Source organism: Pollicipes pollicipes, unplaced genomic scaffold (assembly GCF_011947565.3).
Source record: "Pollicipes pollicipes isolate AB1234 unplaced genomic scaffold, Ppol_2.1 Scaffold_2555;HRSCAF=2994_pilon_pilon_pilon, whole genome shotgun sequence".
Lineage (NCBI taxonomy): Eukaryota > Metazoa > Arthropoda > Thecostraca > Pollicipedomorpha > Pollicipedidae > Pollicipes > Pollicipes pollicipes.
The window spans coordinates 46,620,574-46,644,165 of record NW_023596136.1 but is presented as its reverse complement, the minus strand read 5'-3'; the positions used below and the strand labels follow the sequence as shown (position 1 = coordinate 46,644,165).

At 58.4% G+C, this 23,592-nt stretch overlaps 1 protein-coding gene across 1 annotated transcript in view; it reads right to left on the bottom strand.

Moving 5' to 3' along the window:
* The window catches only part of LOC119102655 (vang-like protein 2-B), a 39,679-nt gene extending 27,811 nt beyond the window's left edge, over nucleotides 1-11,868 (bottom strand). The window contains exon 1 of the mRNA XM_037226118.1: nucleotides 11,826-11,868. The gene's annotated coding sequence lies outside the window, so the exon portion shown is untranslated. The remainder of the gene's footprint in view (nucleotides 1-11,825) is intronic.
* Between the last annotated feature and the right edge of the window lie 11,724 nt (nucleotides 11,869-23,592).

Below are 23,592 nucleotides of genomic sequence, written 5' to 3'. Positions count from 1 at the left end.
TTTATTCATGAGCGGCCATGGCCGCTGGCCATTCTCTGCGATCAGATGCACGGACGCCGGTGTTTGTTTCTTCCGCGTAACCTAACGCTGACCTCTGCGTTGGAGTCACTGGCGCGCTAGGACTGGCAGTCTAGGCTGTTCCGGCGTGTTCGGAGACTTCAACTCCACCACTTACCCTAACTTGGTGGCATTTATTTGTTGAGCGCCTTAAATGTGTCCACGTGAGTGAACGCGAAAGCTGACACCCGTCCTCATCGTTGCAAAGCAATGCCACCATGAAGCTCACGTGGTCGCTTCGTGGCTTCCACCTACGTGTTTCGCTCCGCAATGACAGGGCAGCCGGCCACAGGAGTCACGCGTCACGGCGCGGGACATCACGTGCTCGTTTCGCGGTCTCTCCGTCGCCTTTCGTTTCACACCGTCTGTCCAGTCGATCCCGGACGCCGCCGCTCCACGCTTCGGCTGCCGCGGGTGCCGGCGGCGCCCGGCGCGCCAGAGCGACAAAACTCGGGCCGCCACCGTTCAGTGCGCACCCTCGCAGCGCGCGGCGCCTGATCGTGTCCGGGCCGGGTCAGACCGCACCGGCGGCGGCCACGAGACCGGACACAGCCGCCGCCGGCCCGTGAGAACGTCGCCGCCGGTGGGAACCGAGGAAGCACGCTCATCGCGTGACAGCAGCGGGACGACAGACGCGCGCCGCGGCCGGAGAGCAAACAACGACCGTCGCCGGGTGGCCGCCGCGCCGGCCCCGGGTCACGTGTCCCCTCAACCCGCGCTGGCCCCGGGTCACGTGTCCCCTCACCCCGCGCCGGCCCCGGGTCACGTGTCCCCTCACCCCGCGCCGGCCCCGGGTCACGTGTCTCCTCACCCAGCGCCGGCCCTGGGTCACGTATCCCCTCACATCGCGCCGCCCTCGGGTCACGTGTCCCCTCACCCCGCGCCGGCCGCGGGTCACGTACCCCCTCACCCCGCGCCGGCTCCGGGTCACGTGTCTCCTCACCCAGCGCCGGCCCTGGGTCACGTATCCCCTCACATCGCGCCGCCCTCGGGTCACGTGTCCCCTCACCCCGCGCCGGCCGCGGGTCACGTACCCCCTCACCCCGCGCCGGCCCCGGGTCACGTGTCTCCTCACCCAGCGCCGGCCCTGGGTCACGTATCCCCTCACATCGCGCCGGCTCCGGGTCACGTGTCTCCTCACCCAGCGCCGGCCCTGGGTCACGTATCCCCTCACATCGCGCCGGCCCCGGGTCACGTGTCTCCTCACCCAGCGCCGGCTCTGGGTCACGTATCCCCTCACATCGCGCCGGCCCCGGGTCACGTGTCCCCTCACCCCGCGCCGCCGCTCGCCGCGCGAGAGACGTCTCCATCGCGCCGCCGCCGCCGCCGTCATGCTCCCGGAGGCCTTGAATTACCTGTTTTCTGCACGGCGCGGTGCGAATTACCCGCACTTGGGCGGCGGGTCGGGCCCGGCTGATGACAGGGTGACGCCGGTGCCAACTGCCGTCGCCGGCGAGGGAAGCCAAGACGGCGTCGGCGCCGCGCCGACCGCCGCCGCGCCGACCCGCTGACGTATGGCTCTGTTTTCGCCGCGCTCAGCCTCACGAGTCGGGATCGAGGCCCCAAGGTGGCAGCGTGGCGAAGATAACGAGATCTAATGGAGATCGTAGATGGCGCTATTGGTTTTTCCATTCGCCCGGTGAGCTGGTCGTATATAACATGGAATGGGGGACGTCATTGCATATGCAACGTATAATCTATCGCGCTGCCAGAAACTGGACTAAAAACGCGCGCCTCGCCCCTCTTTCAATGATTCCTCGAGCTTCCTTGAGGTAGGGCCGCCATCTCTTGTAAGAAATAGTGTAAGAAATTCAGAACATGGCCTGACTAGATCCATCCGGGGCATATTCACTCGAGTGGTTGGAAACAGAAGCCGGATACGATTTCCTCTTTTCTCTTAGCACAATGTTGATATATGTGGCACATCATCGCCATGCTTTCCGCACACCATATATATATATATATATATATATATATATATATATATATATATATATAGACAGATAGATAGATAGATGTGTGTGTGTTTATATGTACGTATATATACATATATTGCAAGGCCCATAACAGACGTGCAGCCAATGTCCAGCCATCCCTGCGCAATGGTGGTTCGGCGAATGTCGTCTAGCCTCGAGTTGGGCATCTGGGATCAATTCCGGCAGCAGGAAACTTTCCGACAAGTAGTCCAGCAACGTCATTGTTCTGCCACCTTTCAGATATATCATGATGGCAAACCAACGCACGCCGTGCAAATCAGTCCACTCAGTCAGCAACTGAAGGTTTCTGACGGTCAGTGACAGATTATAGAGCAGGCAAGGTTTTACGGACTTAATTTGCCGCGTCGCTATAATCCCGTTGTCCGACGCCAGGTACTTTGATCTACAGCGTATTGCAGTGGCACTTGCGCCTGACGCGCAGTGCCGAGATTTCCGCGCACGGCCCCTGGGCCTCGAACAGTTGTCTCATCTGGTGGCCTATGAAACCGTACTCTCTCTGAAGGCTTAGCAGATAAAACTCAAATCAGACAAAGCGATCCGCTACGCTACCAGATATTGCCGCAGTCAGGCTCGGGATAAGCCCCGGACTAATCACATTACCACACCATACGGAGGTAAGTAACCATGACGGAACAGTGTTTCCGTCTTAGCGCGGTTTACGGGGCCGCCGCCGCCGCCGCCGACCACCGTCCGTCCAAAACCCGGCCGCCATCTGAAATTTCACACATGACCGACTGCGCCATCGCGCCGGCGAATTAAATCATTCAGAACTGGACGTAATCGCCGGTGTAGCGGCCGGACAAATTGCCGCAGGTCAGGCTGCCCGATAAATCACGGCCGGCCGCGTGGCCGCGCACCCCCGACAAAGCCGGGCCCAGCCCGCTCGCCGGTCGCCTCATTTGCGAGCAGCCGCCGCGGCGGGCGGCGGCCGCCCCCTCAAACGGGTGTTTATCGCCCGGGCGGCCGCGCTCCGCCGGCAAAAACACGCCGAGACGCGGCCGACGCGGTCCGCACACCGACCGGGCGCTGCCCGGGCGCGCGGGCGGCGGCGGCCGGCGTCCGGCGGCGGCCGGCGCACGACCGGGGTCGATGACATCTCGCTCCGGGAGCCGAGGTGTTTTTCGCCGTTCGTCCGCCCGTGGGTACGCCTGTCGCAACGATCGCTCCCGGGGGAGCCTGTTGAAACCCTTTATTCTCGTCTTTGACGGTTCGCTCAGGCTTGGGCGTGCTAGTACCTGGTGTGTGCGCCTTGGGTGAGCTCCTGCTCGGGTGCGTAAGCACTCCCGCTCAGCGATCAGCGGCGGGGAAGGATTACGGCTCTCTCCGCCCACGGAACTCTGAACCACGCGCCGGTAAGCCTCCCACAGACACAACTCAATGAACCGCGCACAACTCCCCACTCGACGCCTTTCTTCAGCCTCGCCGGCCCGCCCCGCCAATCTTGCCTTCGATCTGAGTGCGCCGACGCGCGCGCTGGCCCGGTTCCGATCTGACGGCGGTCTGCCGTGACTCGTGCGCCGGAGGAGGTCCGGCGGTCACGGCCGCGTCACTCGCCGCGCCTATCTGCGCCGCTATCGCCGCGCCGACCATTCATCCGCGCGCCGTGGCAAATAGGATAATTGCGCCTGCGATTTTAAATATTCACACATTACGGTGCCGGCGGTAAAAATGCAAGTCAGCCGTCGGTGACGGGCAGAAAGCGCGGGCGGGATGCTGCGGGGCGGTCGGCTCTCCGCGCGCCGCTCCGACAGGCAATCTCGCCGCACGGCGGCCGCGCCAGCCCGATTTGTCGCCCACCGGTGCGTGGCCGAGGGCCCCCGCTAAGAGGCTGGAGGTCACTGCCGGCACGGACGACGTGACGCAGCAGCGGCGGGCGGTCACCGCGCCCGGTGAGCGCAGCACCGCCCTCGGCCGGCCGAGATGCCGAAGCAGCCAGTCACTCTCCGCCGGCGACGGCACGGCCGGGTCCTTTTCAGACAGCTTCCATCGCAGCCAGTCATTCCTCTGAGGGTCCGAGGACGGCGGGACCTGAATCTGATCGTGTTTCCAGCACAGCCTGTCAGCTCATGCCAGGAGCGGACATCCCCCCCCCCCCTCATCTTGGTCCCGGCACAGTAAGCTGGTTTGTGATGGGCCGCGTAGGGCAGGACTGTCCCCTGGCACTGCAACGGAATCCACGTCGCATTTCCCCTCCGCCAGGGGAGAGCAAGGGCACCGTTCTTGCTCGAACCTCAATCGCAGTCGGAGACCCAGTCCCGGCCGATGTGCGTCGGCCACGGCGGACGTCGCCAGACTGGTCCGCGCTGCGAGAGTGGTCCGGACCGCAGCCGAGCTTCCGACCGATCCTGAGCTGATGGGGCGCGGGGGGGGGACACGCCACCGCCGTCCGCTGGCCACTGAAGCGCGGCGCGGGCATTGACCTCTAACTGACCTGGCCAGCCGGCGCGTGCTGCAACTCACGTGCAGTTCGCCGGGCCGGCCGGCCACTCAGGAACAGCCAAACGAACATGGCCGCCAGTTTATGGCGGCCGTAAAGTGGCCAGAAACGGCGCATGATCCTCAGGGGAGGGGGCGGGCCGGCCCGGCCAGCCGCCGCCCGCTCGGCTGGTAAGGCACAGCCCCTCCCTTGGGCGGGGCCGCCGCCAAACCAGAGGCACCGTCGAGGTCTGGTGAGGGGAGCCGTCTGAGGCGGATGCATTCACCGGCGGCAGGCGGTGAGCAGAGAGGCACGGCCGGTCCGGAGGCCAGCGGCGGACCGGCGGGAGAACGGAGCGCGGGCGTTCAGCGTCTGCTGCTGGACACCTTGTGAATACGCTCTCCTGAGACGCGGCGAACAGCCCACAGGCCAACATGGGCCCACACCCAAATAAGGAAAATGCCCTCCCCACGATTCTAAAAACGATTTCTAAGTTAGGAGGACAAAACTCGTGTAAACAAAACTAGGATCCCGTCGATGTAACTAGGCCGGCCAGTTTGTCCATAGTTGCTAGCCCAGTCCCCAGCCGAGAAATCCGAGTCCCCAGTCGGGACTGGGAGGCCGCAGCCGAGACCGAGAGGCCGCGGCCGGGACCGGGAGACCGCGACCGGACCGGGAGACCGCGACCGGACCGGGAGACCACAGCCAGCACCGGGAGGCCGCGGCCGGGACCGGGGGAACGCGACCGAGGCGGCGAGCTCGCGCGGCTCTCGGTCCAGCGGCGGTGACGTATCGCCGGGTGCGGCCTGCAGGATCACGCCTCGCACCAGCAATTAAGATTCCCGGCTCGCTTTAAATGGCCGATTTGTCGGGCGTCGAGAGACGCGCCCCATCATTACGGCTGCTCCATATAAAATAAAACAACCCCGCCTCTCTACTCCCCGCTCTATCTTCCTACCCGTTTGATTCCTCCTCTATCTTTTCCGCACTCGCTTACGGCCCTCTTTGTGCGTTGCTGACGATCCATGGGGCGTAAAATTGTATGGCTCTATTTCTCTCGTCATCTTTCGCTTTTGCTTTCTTGCACCCGTATCATGAACTCATCACTTAACAACCGGTGCTGCCTTACACGCCATCGTACAAGCTGCATTGTCTGGCACAGACACGCGTTGGTAAGTGAAGTACAATGCTGTGAAAGGGACATCTTGCCAGATCGCTGCACCGTGCAGCCGCCGAACAAGGCTGGCGATGCCATGCCAGGCCTGGCCGCGGCTCCAAACTGCCAGCGGAACAGACGAGCCCCGAGAGATTGAGCCCGTGATTAATGTGTGGTTTAAATCAACATCACAACGAGACCGCTTTCCATCACGCAACCGCCGCCGATGGGTCTAAGGCGGCCGTCGCCGACACGACCGCCTCGTACCGTCTGAAGTATCACGCGCACCTTGTAATTTGAACCGATCCTCCAAGTGGTCCTCTTTCACGCGTAATTTACGGCGTCTGTGGCGTATAGACCCCTGACAAGCGGCGGCCAACGAGGCGGGGAATGAACGCCGACAGCGGCCCAGTTGGGGCACACGACCACTTCCAGCCGATGCATGGAGCTGCACGGCGGTGCTATTGGTGCGTTTGCGATGCTGTAATAACGTCAGTGTTCCTGTCTGAGACGGGGCATTGAGCCTCCTGTCTTCGACGGGACCACTCAGCCGGACCTACTGTCCTGTCTATGATATGGATGGCCCCGGCAGAGCGCGTTAGTGCGGTACCAGCTTCTGCACTCCGCACCTCCCTGGAACCGAGCTCGCGCAGAATGACGTCATCGTGAGGAACCTTGCTCCGCAGCCTCACAGGAATCACTCATGGAACTCTGCCAGGCTGAAATGAGCCTCTGAACCCCTCCCTGGGGTGCATCACTGGCCTCCTGCAGCTCTCCCCACAGCACTGCGGCGGCCTCCGCCGCCCTGACCGGCACGAGGCGCGAGACGCCACGCACAACAGCTGGTGCCCGTTGTTCGACTGCAGATGGCTGTGACGTCACAACGACCGGTTCTCTGCCGTCGGCTAGTAACACGCTCCCAGCCGCCACTGTCCGACTCTGAACACGCTCCCAGCTGCCACCGGCCGGCTCTGAACACGCTCCCAGCCGCCACTGTCCGACTCTGAACACGCTCCCAGCTGCCACCGGCCGGCTCTGAACACGCTCCCAGCCGCCACTGTCCGACTCTGAACACGCCCCCAGCCGCCACCGGCCGGCTCTGAACACGCTCCCAGCCGCCACTGTCCGACCCTGAACACGCTCCCAGCCGCCACTAGCTCACTCACTCGACTGACCTACCCGGGAGCTCCTCAATCATTTGTCACAGCAGAGGATTGTCGCCGCGTTTGACAACTGATCTAATCAGAAGGCAGCCTACTGGAGCCACCAACCGCCTGGCGGGGGCGGAAAGCTGCCGCAACAGCGGCGAATCTGATACAGTAATCCTTTCACCCAGCGTTGAACCTGCAGAGCGACTGCAGCGAACGGTCGCAGCAGCCGTCCAGTGACGACTCGACGGTAATAGCCGACGTCATTGCGACACCTGTAGACGGCCGCAGCAACAGAGGCCACGGAAGTCTTAGCGAAGACCGACGACAACCGTGTGTGTTATCGAGCGGTAAGCCGAACACAGACCGCAGACAGCACCCCCTCCCCTCCCCCCCCCCCCTCCCAGCCAGCCGCGACGGGCCTGTGCCGTGGGACCCGTCCCAGCGGGCCTCCCCCTAACCGACCGCCAACCGGGGTATCTGCCAATTAAATCAGCCCTTGTACCAGATACTGCGGCACGCACGCCACCGCCCTATCTGCGTATCGCATCGGCGCCTCGCTTGAGTGGAAATCGTGATGATACATGGGTGGTTGCCGATGCCGTGACGTGTTCCTGGTCCGAGGTAATTGGCCGCCTGACGCACGGCCAAAGTTCTGGCCAATAACAGAGTCATTCGGCAGGCGCGAAACGGGGCCGCTTAGCCACGTATGACTGCCATTCTCGCCATTTCAGATGTCTCGGCGTCCGGGTGGCCACAGCCGAGTTATCACGCACGCGCGTTATCGTATGCGGCTCTCCCAAGGCGATGGTTCCCCCGATGCAAACACCACCGACGGCGCTGACCGCCAGCTGGCTAATTACGCGGCCCAATCAGCTGCATAATTGAGTGGGCCGACGCAGCCGATGCCGTGAACGCGGCCCGGACGTTGCAGGGGCGAGGGAGGTGCTCCGTCTCACGCACGCGGACGATTGGGCTGCTGGGGCTCCTGCTGGGGCAGCGGCGCCAGCCCAGCGGCTCCTGAGCAGCCGACGGACTCGTGCGCGCACCAGTTGGGCTCTCTCGTGGATCGCTGGTATGGTGGACGCATGTGATCGAATTATGTAAATGACGGCGGGAAGGGTGCAGAAGAACGCCAGACCCCGCGAAGAACAGTTTGTGTTCTCGTTCTCGAGCGAAGGGCCGCGTTTATCTGGTTTTGATATATTGCAGTCAGTTGCCAGGCTGTCGTCGCGTCATCAACTTTGGGCACTGGGTGCCCTTCTGGAACCGGTTAGCGGTCCACTGTCACATGATTACAGCGTTTCTGAGGTAAAATCCGGTCAAGCTGAGTGCTGACAGCGTCGAAAGAGCGGACATTTCCTATGTTTGTACCCGCGAGGCTTGGTAAATATTTAGACCTACCAAGGGAAAGAATGGTGGCATACCTCTGGAAACATTTGTTTACATACCCTCGCACAAAGCATTTACCAGCGGGCATGTTTACAGTGCCGTTAACCAAACACAGCTCCAGATCACGTGTCCGCGTGAACGGAATGTCAGTAGAGTGGCGAGGTTTGAGCTTCGGCCAGCGACCCTGTGATGCAGCCCTAATACCCTGCAAGATCGCGTGAACCGTGCATTGTTTGCATCGATCCGCCCCAACCGCCGCCGGCTTCCGAGCTCTCCCACCTACCCCACTTCCTCCCCAAGCCTTCCGCTGCCACCAGCGCCCAGACAGCGGCCTTTACTTCACGGCCCGTGCCAAGGCGCTGAGGCCGACCAATTAGCGCGCATTGGTGTCTTCTCGTTTGCAGACGCTCTCCAAAGCACACACGTAGCCACGGGCGCCGCCTAAAATACACGCCGACGAGTGGCGCGCGGTCAGGTCCGGTGGAGCGCGCGGTGCGGTATGCTTTGAGCGCACGTGCATCATCGGGCAGCCCACTCCCGGCTGACAGCCACCACGGAGCCCGGATTGCCGGCACTGGCAGCCGCACTGACAGCCGAAAGCTCTGTCGGTGCGCGGCGGGGCCGGCGGCTTCTGCGCACGCCTGTTCTCCCCGAATGGAAAGCTGTTTAACTGCCGGGTGCGGCGATTACATCTGATTGAAGCTTTACAGTCGGCGAGCTGGGGGTCAAAGAGCGCAGAAGATTGGTGCCTGCAGCCGCCACAAAGCTTCACCCGACACGTCGGCACAAAGCGAGCGGGGTTGATAGGCCACCAGCAGCAGACTTCCTTCCGCTGCATTCAACCGACCGAGCGCAGCGCAGCATCATCCTCATGGTATATCGCCGTTGGGACAGGGCGCACTTTGCCTCAGGCACATCCGGTTTATCTGAGTGCAGGCGATTGTCTTGTCTGCCAGACAGAAGATCTTATTCTCAGCAGGTCTCCCGTCGAGTCGCAAACAGGAGTTGGAGCATTCACGGTGCTTGGCCGCCGGGGCAGGTCGGTATTACGAAATGACATGATGACACAGTCACGCCTCCATGAATTACACAGGAATGCAAATTACCACACGCACCGACACACTTCGAGAGACCTAGCATGTGGTCCGTCACAGTCGTCTCCAGACAGATCACTTTTAATTACACGCGTCTGCAGCGCCAGCCTCCAAGCCGCCGCGTCCAATTCGGCCCGGTAATAAAGCGCTCTCGCCGCGCCGCCGTCCCACGGGAGGCCCGATAATGACGTCAGAGGTCAGCCGCTTCCGGACGGCGGCCGGTGGGGCGGCGGCCGGTTCCCAGGGTCGCGACCGCCGCCGCCCGGGCCGGAGCCGGACCGGCGGCGGGGACAGGTCAGCCGCTAAATGGACAGCGGGGCGTTCATCAGTGTCGCCGCCGCCATGTAAATGCCCGACCGGCTAATGTCGCCGTAATCGCGGCAGGTAATCACCGACGGAAGCGACCGGCCGCGCAGAACTGGCGCACGGGGAATACTAATGGTGGCGCGGCGGCGGCCGCGAGATGACAGGCGGCCGGCACTGAGGTCAGGGCGCCGGCCGGACCGCGGGGCAGGTGTCACAGGGCAGGGCCTCGCGAGGCGGCGGTGTCGCGAGGACCGGAGCACGACTCTGGGAGCTGGGCTTCGTGAGCGAGGCTACCTGAGACTGGTGCTGTGGGAGACTAGGGAGGTCTCGAGAAACCTGGTGGGCCTGCCGGGAAACTCGTGACGGAGACGTGACGATGACATGTTGCAGCAGCAGGAGCAGAGCTGGGGGAGACTGGTGTGGCTGTGGCAGGAGAAGAGTTCGGAAGACTGATGTGGCTGAGGCAGGAGAAGAGCTGGAGAGATTGATGTGGCAGTGGCAGGAGAAGAGCTGGGGAGATTGATGTGGCTGTGACAGGAGAAGAGCTCGGAAGACTGATGTGGCTTTGGCAGGGGAAGAGCTGAGGAGACTGATTTGGCAGTGGCGGGAGAAGAGCTTGGAAGACTGATGTGGCTGAGGCAGGAGATGAGCTGGAGAGACTGATGTGGCAGTGGCAGGAGAAGAGCTGGGGGATTGGTGTGGCTGAGGCCGGAGAAGAGCTGGGGGATTGATGTGGCTGAGGCCGGAGAAGAGATGGGGAGATTGATGTGGCTGTGGCAGGAGAAGAGCTGGAGAGACAGATGTGGCAGTGACAGGAGAAGAGCTGGGGAGATGATGTGGCTGTGGCAGGAGAAGAACTCGGGAGACTGATGTGGCTGTGGCAGGAGAAGAGCTGGGGAGACTGATGTGGCTCTGGAAGGGGTAGAATTGGGGAAACTGATGTGGCTGTGGCAGGAGTAGAATTGGGGGAGACTGGTGTGGATGTGGCTGGAGTAGAACTGGGGAGACTGGTGTGGCTGTGGCAGGAGTAGAGCTGGGAGAGACTGGTGCGGATGTGGCAGGAGTAAAGCTGGGGAAGACTGATGTGGCTGTGGCAGGAGGAGAGCTCGGAAGACTGATGTGGCTGAGGCAGGAGAAGAGCTGGAGAGACTGATGTGGCAGTAGCAGGAGAAGAGCTGGGGAGATTGATATGGCTGTGACAGGAGAAGAGCTGGGGGAGACTGGTGTGGATGTGGCAAGAGAAGAGCTGGGGAGACTGGTGTGGATGCGGGCAGGAGTAGAGCTGGGGGAGACTGGTGTGGATGTGGGCAGGAGTAGAGCTGGGGGAGACCGGTGTGGATGTGGCTGGAATAGAACTGGGGGAGACTGGTGTGGCTGTGGCAAGAGTAGAACTGTGGGGACTGGTGTGGATGTGGCAGGAGTAGAGCTGGGGAGACTAGTATGGATGTGGCAGGAGAAGAGCTGGTGAGACTGGTATACCTGTGACGGGAGCAGGGTTGCGGAGATATCAGTGGTCCGGATAAAGCGCAGTGAAGCGTCTGAATAATGGCCCAAGACGATAAAATGCGCTGATGTGTGTATGCATTTTCAAAGATGAACTTAGCCAAAAAGTAGCTTTCGAGTCCACAGTATACCATATTTGAATCTGATTTGGGTCAACCTCTGCGCGGCCGTGAGAGTCCCGAAGTCGATACACTGGTGACGAGCCCCTGCACCGGCTCGCCGGATTATACTTCCCCGCACATCGCGGTGCAGCTGCCGGCACCGTCCACTGGCGAGACCACTGGGCTCAGCACGCCACTGGCCTCCCGAGAATGCGTCCCGAGGTTCGACAGCGCCGCCGCCACAACATCGAGCCCTACGGCGCGGATTGCCGAGCCGGGCGGACGGGGTCCGGCCCAGGTACGCCCATGTGAGCCCGCGCAGAGGTGGGGCGGTCGTGGCTCTGCTGCTCCGGTTATGATGAATACGGGCGCCCTGCCACCCGATCAATAGAGCCGCTTCAGCCGGGCGATTGATCGGCCGCTGGATCTGAAAGGCGCGGACCGCGGGCCCGGAGTTGGACAGCGCCGTTTCACGGCGCGCCGCACTCGTCGGATCGATCCAGAGCCGCCGCCGCCGCCGCCGGCGCGCTGCAATGTACGGACGCAGTGGCAGACGGTCGATGGCCGTGGCGCCAGCCTGCTAGCAGTGGGCGTCCGCCGAGCGGCCGGCGGCGCGCGCGGCCAGCCGGCTGCGGTCGCCGCCATCGCGTCTCACCTGGTAACGGCAGCCTCCGGACGGCGGCCGGCCACACATCGGCCGGCCGGGCGGCGCTCTCTCGCTCCCTCCGCTGACGTCACCGGCCCGCCGCGGCGCGTCCGGGGCGGACTGCCGACACCGCTCACCGCCGATCGCGTCGCACCACCCGCGCCGCGCCGCCGGACACACCACAGGCCAACGTCAACACCACCGAGAATAGCGCCGCAGCCGCACCACCTCTCCGCGCGCCGACGCTCCGGTTCTGAGGCGGCCGGCGGCGGCGTCGCACGAGCGCAGCGCCCCTGGCGGCCGGGCCGCGCAACAGGCCGTGCCCCGCGGCGCCGCACGCCGGTCCGGCGGTCGGTGGCCTTGGACCAGGAGAGGAGCGATCGGAGACACCGGCCGGACGGACCGGACGGTGGAGGGCCGCCGGCGCAGCCGCGCAGAATCGATCCCCAACGACGCCGAAACGCGCGCGAGTAAATTAAACTCGCCTCAATAAGTGTCGGGGGAGTAGATTTAGGGAGCGGAATCACCGGCTGGGTGTAATTGAGTCGGAGTCCGGGAAGGTAAACATTGATTCCCGGCGACGGCATTTGATATTGGGCCCGGCTGCGGGGATGGACCTGCGTTCGACAAATGTGAGCTTCTGAGCGCCATTCTGCTGGATGACGTCACAGTACAAGTCGTAATTTCATTGGACGTGATCGTCGGACACCAGTCGGGCCGAGAGCTGCCAAATGTGACAAGATGGAAGCCATGCGCCTGTCGTACATGGACGCCACCCGCTCCGGACCTGCTATCATTTCTGAGTCGGCGGGTTGTTGAAGGTTATCAGAGCGATCGTCAGCTTCCAGGAGTCAAGACAGCTCCGCCATTTTTTTTTTCTTTTTGGCTTCTCTGGCAAATTCGTGGTCCTGCCATGCCGAACCGACTCTGCGACACCTGCGGCGGTTTCCGTCACAAGCGTCGTCACGCGGCCCGTACTATAACCCAGCTGCCCTGGAGTCCACGCGCTGGAGACCGCCTCAAGAGCAGGGCTGGCCCGCCCTGGTTACGTCACAGACCGAGTGGGTCGCACCGACGGCCCGACGCCGCCGTCACTGGCACCTGCGAGGCTAATCGGTCCACTTTCACTGCCCCAGAGGAAATCTGCGCACGGTACTGGGGTCGGAAGTGACACCGGTACCGCGACCCTGGGGACGACTCGTCGCCCTGTCGGACCGGCCGCCCCGTCACCGGCAGCCATTGACAGGCCCGCTAAGCCCGGGAGACCGATGAACTAAGCACACGCCACCTGGATCTCCCGATAGCCGTTACAAACCACAGGTGCGCCATGGGCGAGACGGCAGTGCATCAGTCCACAATGTAAAAAGCGGCTGCCATGTTACGAAAAGGCCGCAGTATTTTCCTGCTATTCACACACAACTTGTTCGTCATGCGATGGTACCAGTGGCAAAGCAATGTGTACTTACATAATGATGGTCCCCAAAGACGTCCAAGGAAAATACCGATGCATCGAATCGTGCAGGATGATTGGTGTCTGTGTCATGGACCGAATGCAGACGGTGTAATGGCGTAGTGGTACCGAGGCTTCGATCTCACAAAATGTATGTATATCTCGAATCGAATGCTGTCTTTTAGCCGTCCATGACACAGACATCGGTTGTACATGCCATCGGTTTAATCGCTCGTGCAGGAACCTCTGTGCCTCTCCTCTCACATCATAAACAACGGCGAGCTCTGTGCACCTCAAATCGTGAAGATGCATTGATCATTACGTTCATCCTGCCTTGTCGCTTTTTCAAGCTGTGATTGCATCTTGCACACCTGCAAGCAATGTTCGTGCCTTTGAGCCCATGCCTGGGATCTTTATTGCGTGCATCAACAATCGGCACGACCCAGAGTCACACCCACAGGAACTCGTGCAACACATGTTCTCGAGGTGTCTGTGTGACCACCGGAATATGAGTGGTTGTGGCGCCGCCTGGGCTGCCTCCCGCTCCTCGCCGAGACATTCCGCGCCAGCTATCACGTTTCAGATGACAACGCCGATGTTTGACGAGACTCATTCATTAGGCGGGCCCGGTGCGGCTGATTGGCCGGCGTGCCCCCGCCCGGGTCGGCCGCCTCGCCCGGAGGGTGGTCCTCCGTCACCGTCACCGGGGAACTCGCGGACGGCGGCGAAGGGCCCGCCTGATGCAGTCCGCAGTCGGAAGCGTTTCCTGCCAAGTGGAACGGAGGTCGCACCGGGCAGCCGTCTGATTTCATGCTAGTTTTAATCACAGGAAGATATACGATATGCCGAAGGGCAAGAGCTTGCAAGGTCTAAACATTTCATAAGCCACAAGTGCCTCTCTTTGTGCGGGTAAAAGATGACGTGTGCTGATGATAAGTGTGCTGATGCATATCTCCCTTTCTGTGTTTTGTCGCGTAACCCACGTGCATACACCTCCAATTACTTCCCGGTCAGCCCCCCTCTCTCTCTGGCAAAAATTAACCGTCACCATGGCATGGCAAACAGAAAAACGGGACAACGGGGAGTTTGCCGCCGTCCTAGGGCATTCACCCGCTACTGTCCATGGCCCCTAAAGCACTGCACCCGGATAGTGTCAGCCATCACCCGCAGCACCACTAACACCTAACGGAACAAGCTTTCGACTCTTCGGATCATACAGACATCAGCCGCGTTGTCAGGTGAAATACGGGATGCACATTCCCATCGATCAGCCAGTGCATACGTCCAAGCCTCCCAGTGTATCTCCTCATGAATTAAGCAGCCAAGCCAAACATGCTTTATATAAATGCTATCGGGGCGAAGCGCGGAATGCCAAGTGTTTGACAGCTTGCCAGCTTGCAAAGCGGTGGAACAGCATTGACCCCGGACTAGAAGCCAGTAGTTGGCTGATTACCTGTCAGCAGAGGCTCTGGCACTACCTGTGTGGCAAACAGCGTCGAACGCTTATTGGCTTCTTGTCGCGTTTGGTGCTCTCATTCAAAAGCCTCATTATGTCGGAGGAATACAATAAAATTATAATAAACACTCAACTGAAATGAATATTTAGCATCATATGCATGTTTAAGCACACCATTTTTCTACTTGCTCTATGAACGTAATTTGCAGTTAGTACCAGATATAACATCGCTGGAATTAATATGTTGTTTATGGATTCACCTGCATCAAAAGTTACCTTAATCAATGCGAAGCATACACATAATAAAGATGTCGTAGATCTTTATTTCGTAAGCAATGTATCCGCTGAAAATATAGCCACCATACCATAAAAGATAAGTGAGCGGAGAACAGTCTCTCAGATTTTGTCTTTCTGTGTACACAAACCGATTACGTCATCAAGCTTAAGAGCTCGAACGGTGCTTTGCGATTCAACTGTAAACAGAATGAGCCCGACGCCCAAGGTGATTTGGGGCCGAAGCTCAGCACTGAACAGCCTCTCCAGCTAATGATGATCGCATAACGCACGAATCATTAGCATGGACAATCAGTCCCTAATGATCGCTGACATGGGTTCGGAAACCGCGCGCGACTCAAGACGACGGGTCATCGCCCGTGACCCAAGTTCCGGGTCGGGAAATATCAAAGCGGTTTGATTTAGCTGTCGTCTTGAGTTCCTGAGCTTGCTGACTTCGACTGACATGTGTGATTAAAGCGCTGTTGAATAAATGAAGGTCTCGTAATGACCAGCTGGGAAGCATCTGGCGGCTAATTACGTCAGTCACACCGACACGTGATGGCCAACTGAGCCGCTTCACCGCAGCAGCCGGACCGTGAAAGAGGCACAAATAAAAAGCTGACTTGTCAACGGCTCGAACTGTACAAGATGCCCGACTAAAAAGCTGAACAGTTCGGGAACAGGTTTGATAAGTTAATCACACGTTGGTGATAGATGCTATCGGTGAAGACGGCTTGGCCAGTGTAAAATACTTGCCCAATTATATCCCTCTTTTTCTGCTTTTGTTTTTGTTATCCATTCTCATGTGACGTAAGTGCTTCCGGGAGAATGCTTCTTCGGCAATCAATTACTTGTGACACGTCAAATGCTTCAATGCACGATGAGGCTCTCGTCATTAGGCGAGTTATTTGGTAAGATAGAATTAACCTGCATAACAATCCCCACGTGAACTGCCCGCAGTAAGAACACGCGGACGGGCGCCGCTCGTGAGTACTTTGCCCTCAAGCGCCGGCACTGTCCCCTGCATTAGAGCTGACGATCGATGCTGCGGTGTCGGGGGAGGGGGGGGGGGGCGGGGCGGGGGAGGGGTTCGGGTGACTCAGCCCAGGTATCGACCGATGCCGGGCCTACCTGCTCTCAGGGGTAGCGGCCCGCCAGCGGGCTCGTCCGCCCCCCCCCCCCCTCCCCCCACAGCCCGGGAACTATGTAGCACCCGATGGCAACAGGAAGACTGCCAGCATGCTCGTACTTATTCGCGCAGCTTCACAATCTGTCGACAGCACTACGTTTCGAATCAGCAATGCTTAACTGACCTTATAGTTTTCCGGTGGACAAAACACGAGTGCCTATAGGTAGTGATGGCCATCGCAATATTCGGGCCGTGGGGACAAATATGCGTATCCTGTGCTGTCAGAAAATACAAATTGGCTCACGTTTGAGGCTTCTGCGACCGATATATATATATATATATATATATATATATATATATATATATATATATATATAATATCGTATGTGCGTGTTTGTGCGGACATCGACCGAACAGGTGGTTGTGTTGCGAATTTGCGAATTAGGGTACGTGTTCCTTATGCTACCGCACACTGTTATTTGGCTACGGGACGACCGCCTCCGGGGTGTACGGCTGACACGTCAAACATTTGTGACTGCACTTCCGCAGGATCGTCTCTCGGCTCGCGACGTTGGTGAGGAAAGTTGAATATCAACCAAGATGATACAGCCAGGCGCTGCTATTCATCCGAGCCGCAAGCTGGAGACAGCCATGTGACGTCACGCTACGCACCGAAATGATGGTGCACTGCATCAGCACTGCGCATAAAACTTGGGCACCGTCACAAAAACAAAAATCTAACCTTAGGTCTATCGAAGCCATTAAGTTTAAATCCTGATCTACCACTGCCAAAACGCATCTCGAGCTGAGCTCTAGCCGTACATGCCGACTTAAAGCTTCCACACCTACTGGGAGCTGAGCTCTAGCCGTACATGCCGACTTAAGGCCTCCACACCTACTGGGAGCTGAGCTCTAGCCGTACATGCCGACTTAAGGCCTCCACACCTACTGGGAGCTGAGCTCTAGCCGTACATGCCGACTTAAGGCCTCCACACCTACTGGGAGCTGAGCCCTAGCCGTACATGCCGACTTAAGGCCTCCACACCTACTGGGAGCTGAGCTCTAGCCGTACATGCCGACTTAAGGCCTCCACACCTACTGGGAGCTGAGCTCTAGCCGTACATGCCGACTTAAGGCCTCCACACCTACTGGGAGCTGAGCTCTAGCCGTACATGCCGACTTAAGGCCTCCACACCTACTGGGAGCTGAGCTCTAGCCGTACATGCCGACTTAAGGCCTCCACACCTACTGGGAGCTGAGCTCTAGCCGTACATACCGACTTAAGGCCTCCACACCTACTGGGAGCCCAGTTTCTGAACGCACAGGGCGGAGGAGCCCGAGCGAGGCCTCAGCGAGCTGCCGCCGCGGCCTCTTGACCCGGCCGACGGGGGGCGGTGCCGGCGCGGGCCGGGCCCGTCGGCTGACGGAGCGGTGCCGATACCATCTGCGGGGAAGGCGGGCCCGGATGACACGCAGTTCCGGTCCAATGGCGGGCCCCGCCCACCGCCGGCTGGTGGGGTACGGGTGCGGTCACAGGCTGGGTCTGGGCGGGGCTGTCGCCGCCCATGCTGCTGATGGGGCGCGGACGGCGGTCACGCGCTGGGTTTGGGCAGCGCTGTCACCGCCGTCGGCTCCTGGCGGGACACCAGCGGCGGTCACGCGCTGGGTTTGGACAGCGCTGTCGCTGCCGTTGGCTTCAGACGGGACACCAGCAGCAGTCACGGACTGGGTTCTGGCAGCGCTGTCACCGCCGTCGGCTCCTGATAGGACACCAGTGGCGCTCACGCGCTAGGTTTTGGCAGCGCTATCACTGCCGTTAGCTTCAGACGGGACACCAGCAGCGGTCACTGACTGGCTTCGAGCTCCACATCCACCGCCAAACGAATACTGACGGGTGCGGGAGCCAGCGTAAGGCCACAGGCCAGTCCGGCATGATTGCCGCCGCCCACGTCAACCAACGAGGTGTAGCCGACGGCTGTGGGTCGGCTCCGACGCCAGGGCAGCCCCCCTGACGCCAGCCCCGCCCCCCCCCCCCCGCCGGCGACTGACGTGATGCTCGGAGAGGCGGCTGATTAGGAAAATGGAGGCGCCGCTGGCTGTAGCAGCGCGCAGCCCGGTGACCGACAGTCATCGACGTCATCGAGCGCCATCGGACGTCATCGGACGTCATCGGATGTCATCGACGAGACGGAACGAGCGGCGTCTGAACACGAAACGTCTACCGGAGGTAAAACAGCCAACCATTAGTGTAACCATACCGAGGACGCCAGTCCCAGAGCGCGCTGAAGCAGGTGTGCACTGTTCGCTGGACGGTGACGGACCGCAGGGCCTCACGGAGTGGTCAGCTGGAGAGTTCCAGCCCATTACAGTCACGATGCGGCAGGGGATCAAGTCGCGGCTTTGCAACCGCAGAGACCGCGGACACCGTAAGACTGCCGTTATGTTCTGGCATTGAACAGTGACAGACCTGTTGAAGATCCAGGACATGACGACTAGCACCCGAAAACAAAACCACAGGATGGCAGCTACTGGTTGCAGTGAAAACCTATGATAGAAGAAGATACTGATCCTGTCATTACCTGTCAAAACAGGGCACTTTGGACATTGCATAAAAGCCTGTACGAACGAAGTGTGTACGTGGAATCAGACTGACTTTGCTATGCTATTCGATTATTATTTCTTTATGGAAAGAACAAACCTCGGTGATGTAAAACAAAAAAGCTGCATCTATTGCCATACGTATCGGATCCCTCTCTCCACGTGTTTCACTATGTGTGGCGTAGTGAGCCCTTTTCGTCATTGGGTCTACATTTTAAGATTTGAAAGGCTCATCTCGGACCGCACAGTGAATGCTGGGATATCTCGGGCGTGAACGCCACTCGTTTTTAACGGGAGCCTGGACCTCGAGATAAGCCCAGTGGTGAGTGAACCCGAGGGCTGCAAACTCTGATACTCTCATGTCATCAGCACACTTGAGGCAGTTTGCAAAAAGAGCTCTCCTCCCCCCGATGGGGGAATGCCCGCGATGAAGAGGGGTGTGAATATCGATTTGGGACTGTCTAAATGCGAGCACGCACCCATAAACACAAGACATTGTGTTGCATACGGCCCCCAAATATAAATGACATTTGCGATATGTTACGATGGGCGCCATAATTGCAGCCACACGTAGAAAATAACTTGCACTAAAAACACACGACTCGTGCACGATGCAAACCAAACGCGCATCACGCCTGTAAATTGCAACTTCAGGTTAGGCGATTCCGATTTGATCTGATCGAAATACCCCGAAAGACTTCCATGCACCGATTTGACATCCACCTTTACCCGTCGCTTACCACATCAATACGCCAGTTTGAATTTCTAACATCGTGTCTACGTCATGTCGGGCGTCAGTGGCCCACACCAACGAACACGACATCCCATGTCGGCTCCCGCTCGTGCCCTTGTACGCGCCTGCCCCGCGCCGGCAGCTCGCTGCTGTCACTCGCCGCTATTTATCAGTGTCAGTCGCGCCCGATTGACACGTGATGGTAAAACAGGGCCGGCCCCATTACCGCCGATGGGCGGATAGTGGCGGCGCGGGTCTCGGATGGCCGCCCCATCCGAGGCCCGACCAGGGGTCGGAGGAGGCCAGCCTCCCTCGCAGCGGGGCCTCCGTGGGCATCACGGCTGGGGAGAGCGGTAGGGCTTTGACGTCGGGAAGCTGCAGCGGCGCAGCGCCCTCGGAGGGCTCGGCGTTCATGCGAGACGAGCCTCCTCTCTTTCTGCAGTGAGACTGCTGGAGCCGGTGACATTGTCTACGACATTGGCTGGAACGGCCTCACGGCTAGCTATGGCGGAAGCTGCTATAGCTATACACCACTGGATATATACATATACATATATGCATATATATATATATATATATATATACATATATATACACATATACATATATATATATATATATATATATATATATATCAATTCTATGCACTAGCGGTTAAGCTGTATGTCTGGGCAACCAGAGGTGTCGGTTCGATTCCTCGCGATGAAAAGAGGTAGGTAACACCACATAGCCTCAGCAGATCCAAAGGCCCAGCCGATGCGTTGTAACAACTGTGTGCAACTGCAGGCTTTAATGACTGTGCGACTTACAGTGGGCCGTATGACCCCAGCGAGAAGGCGCCCCAGCTTACTCGACACTGGTATTGGGGGTCACGCAAGTCGCACGCACGCACATGCGTATGTGTGTGTATGTGTGCGTACGTGTATACGTGCGTGGGTACTTCTCATGCTTGTGTGAGAGCGCGCATGCCTAGCGCGTGTGTGTGATCGTACGCTCTTGCCTACATACGTCCGTTGGTGTGGAAGACTGCAGGTTATAAGTATTTCAGAGCGCGAGTATCCAGGCTGACGCCGGATGCACGGTCTGTTCGAGAGAGTCGCTGCAATCAACCGTGAGAAACACGGGGAACAGACGCAGTTATGCGCGTTGCAGCAAGCCCGCATCCAAAGATGTGGAACTGCTAATTGGCTAGAGCAGTGCGCCTTGCACCTAGCCCGATCTGACCTGATTAAACGAAGCGGCCAATTAGGCGTAACGTTTTCTCACGCCTGTTCTTGGGAGCATTGGCCAGACACCGGCCACGGAAGCGCGCGCAGTTCCGCCGGACTAAAACTATCGGGCGGATCATGTCGGCCGCCGCAATATAAAACCAATCTTCGCCGGCTCGCGGTGCTATTAATAGTAGATGAAGTGCGAGATAAGGACCTAGAGACGCGTCCCAAATGGCCTATCTCATCAGCATTCGTATTCCCTGTGATCTCCGCGCTGTGCTGGGGACTCGGCGCCCTCCCCTCCAGCGATCATTAGACGCACTGCCGCCGACCCGGAACATTAGGCGTGGCATATTGCCTCCGCCGGTGCCCGGGAATGGCGCCTCAAGTGAATGACGTCAGTTGGTGGCCGACACAGCGGCGCCAATCGGCGTCCGAGACAGAGGCGTCAATCGGTGTCCGAGACGGCGACGTCAATCGGTGTCCGACACAGCGGCGTCGATCGGTGTCCGAGACGGCGGCGTCGATCGGTGTCCGAGACAACGGCGTCAATCAGTGTCCGAGACGGCGGCGTCAATCGGTGTCCGAGACGGCGACGTTAGTCGGTGTCCGACACAGCGGCGTCGATCGGTGTCCGAGACGGCGGCGTTGCCAACGCGGGGTGCCCTGGACGCAAGGCACCGCCTCAGCGATTGCTGGCGGCAAGGCCAGAGCTATTCATTGCTTTATGGGTTTGGATTCAGGGGAATAACCACTATGGCTGTTCGTAGATATCATGATGAAAATCGTGGTGGAACGGACATTTGTCGCGTAAATGACAAGTGGAATCAACATCATCTAGTTAATATGGCCTAATGCTGTTTCGGTGGTACATTCACCGGTAACGAGCGAAGCTGTAGGCCGAGTGATCTTTTGCATCAGCTTACTGCAAATTCTCAGTCTCAGCCGCCTGGTCTGAATCGCCCTGTTCAGGTCAGTCACGCTCTTGATAGGCTTATGCCTTTGTCGCCACTAATCGCGTTGGTACGACGCTTTCAACAACAGTGGGCACAAATTGTGCCGCACCATTATATAGAGGTTGTGGTGTAATATGCTCAAGGCACGTAAGCCCATGCAGTCCGAAGAGGATCAGAATGTCTGCAACATTGCGATATTACCGCTATTTAAGCTCTCAATTTGATCAGCACGGGAAACGTAAATATTCAAATCGCGATGATTTAGACGACGGGCTGGAATTGGATTCAGATCTCGGCGGCTAGGTGCCACAGGGACGTGAGATGAACTGACGCTAACGGAATGCAGACGGTCAATCGGCCCGGCGAAAATGTGAGTCGATGCATGCGCGCGTTCACGCAGGCCGCGCAATCTCACACAAATTATATACCGGTCCTCCTTTCTGGCGTTTCCATATATAAGGATCAGCGCCCGACAACCCGAGGAGGCGGAAGCGCGAGACCAGCTACACTGTGTAAGGCGCAGGGAACATATCGTTTACAGCTGGTACGAAATCGCGGCGTTGTTTGACGCTTGTAAGACAAAGGACAACACAGGTAGACAAAAGGCGAGAGAAGTAGGCCGGAAAGCAGCCAGTGCAATGTTTTCCGAGACCGGTGTCAAATGTTCTACCCTGTGGTACAAACAAAGAGAGATCGGGCCATGGAAACCGCATGATGCGCATATTCCAGTTTCTAGCGAATATCCATCCAAATTATTCACCTTTCGCCACCACACACATGACTCTAAATTTACCCAACCAGTCTCAACATTTGATGGGTGAGGGCTCAATTCCATCCACCTCCTGAGGTTTTCTAGAATAATTTCCGAACGGTGTGGAGCATCTGTGAATAACGCCTTCTAGCCATGAGCAATTAAATAGACGACACGCTCATAAATATATTCCATAAATTCACTAGCCTATAACTGCTCAAAGTCAGATCATGGCTGTCGACGAAGGCAAGTCCTAGGGAATTTTCCAAGCTGACGCGACCGAGAAAATTGAAAAAGCGATCTTTTTGTATAATAGAATTAGACATATATCATACGCTCGCTGGTCTGTAGCTGGCCAAAGTCAGTCATGGGTGTCAAGGAAAACAATTTTCAAGCCGATGCGACAACGTAGTGGCGCTTATTTTGAATTACCTGACCACAAGGACGCCAACAGATAACTGTGATTTACTTCATTAAGGTCAGGGGAGTTAACTGACCTACCATGACCCCAATCAACCTTTTGCCTTAAGGAGCGTACCGTCCAGGGCAGTTCCTGACGCCGGTTGTGAATTCAAGCATAAAAAAACGCGGAGAACTTTGGTCATTTTGACCACTTCGAGATCAGATAGGGTCATTGGCCTGATATGAACACGAGTGATACTTTGCTTAGAAAGGGTACGAATGTTAAAGTTTGGTGCGTAAGGAAGTCCGAAGGTACTTGGCACAGCAATCTTGAGTTTCACATCGTTTGACTTAATTTGATACGAAGACCACAACCCAGAGACCTAGAAACGTGATGCAATAGAGTTAACGCACAGCTTTACCTGCCCTATGAATTTAGCCCATTTAGCTTTCTTTATTTGTGAGATCTCAGAGGTCAAGTTCCCTCCCAAGTCGAGGGTATCGTATTCACCCGACCACCTGGGCGCCTGTTAAAATTGCCAGACCACGGCTAGTCCACAGCCACTGCCTGCTTAACTTATGAAATGAGGATACCCCAACACATTGATAAGTCTTATCCGTTTTGGCTCGCTTATGCTGATCCTCCATGATGACAGCAATCCTGGCTATTATCACCTCGTTCGTCCCACGCCGTTACAGACGTCTTACTGGTAAGCCGACTTCTAGCTGGTCTCACTGTTTAGCCTTGTTTTGTATCCGGAACAGCATTTCCTGCACACATAGCTCACGCTGCCAACTGGGTCCGTGTAGCCCA